Here is a 1,144-nt window from a genome sequence, read left to right on the forward strand (position 1 = left end):
TTAACAATGGTATGACAGTGATACAGTGATACAGTGATACAGTATAACTATGTAAATCATATGAGGTTTAGGTTTGATTTACTAGCATGTAGAAATAACTAAATTCTAACAAAAATAAAGTTTAATCTTTTGTTTTAAAGTAGCATTAGCAGAGTTTGGTTCTTGTTTTGAACTAATTGGTAACATTTAAAAAATATTTATAACTTTTTACATAAATTAAATCCATTTATTATAGCCTAGCAATGCTTCAGATGGCAGATCTACTGGTCTTTCAATTCCTTCAGTCTTCTGATGGCAGATTTGACTGTGGTGTTGTAGTTCCAGGCGCCCCCGTCCCCCCATGACGGTTTTCATGCAGGAACCACAGTGCCAAATGCCCACCGCCCGTCTCTTCATCTTGGTCTTTCTGCAGAAAAAGCATGTGTACTTGGCATACTGGCTGATCTTGATTTTCTTCACCATCTTCCGGAGGGAGGTGCGTTAAAGTGTCCCGTGTTTACCCACATTCCCACCTTCTTGGTGAGTTTAGCCATCACGTCATCACTCAGCTCAGGACACAGAGAGACTAACTGGTAACTTTTTTTTTTTAAATTTTTTTTTATTAGTGAAACACCATGAGGTACAGTTGTAGATTTACAATTTTTTGTGCTTGGGTTTGATTATACAATGATCAGATACCCATCCCTCCGCCAGTGCCCATTTTCCACCACCATGGATAATATCCCCCCCACCCCCATCCCCCCATCCCCCCCTGCCTCTGTGGCAGGGCAATCCCCTGTGTTCTCTCTCTCCTTTTGGGTGTTGTGGTCTGCAAAAGAGGCATTGAGTGGCAAACATGTTCAGTCCATAGTCTACTTTCGACATGCATCTCCTCTCCTGGGAGGATCCTCCAAACACCCTTTATTTGGTGCTCCCTTCTCTATCTGAGCTGCCCTTTCCTCTAGAATGCCCGACTGGCCACTAAGCTATGGAGTAATCCTCCTGGTGCTGATCTCAGCTATTCTTGGGTATTAATCTCATATTTTGTTACTTTATGTCCCCCAGATGAATGCAATCTTTCTATGTCTATCCCTCTCTTTCTGACTCATTTCGCTTAGCATGATACTTTCCATGTTGTACCACTTGTATGTAAATTTCATGACTT

The 1,144-nt window shown here is 41.6% G+C and overlaps 1 pseudogene; it reads right to left on the minus strand.

Moving 5' to 3' along the window:
• Positions 1-260: 260 nt before the first annotated feature.
• Positions 261-533, minus strand: LOC130022100 (60S ribosomal protein L37a-like; annotated as a pseudogene).
• Between the last annotated feature and the right edge of the window lie 611 nt (positions 534-1,144).

Source organism: Sorex fumeus, unplaced genomic scaffold, assembly GCF_029834395.1.
Source record: "Sorex fumeus unplaced genomic scaffold, SorFum_2.1 ptg000002l, whole genome shotgun sequence".
Classification (NCBI taxonomy): Eukaryota; Metazoa; Chordata; class Mammalia; order Eulipotyphla; family Soricidae; genus Sorex; species Sorex fumeus.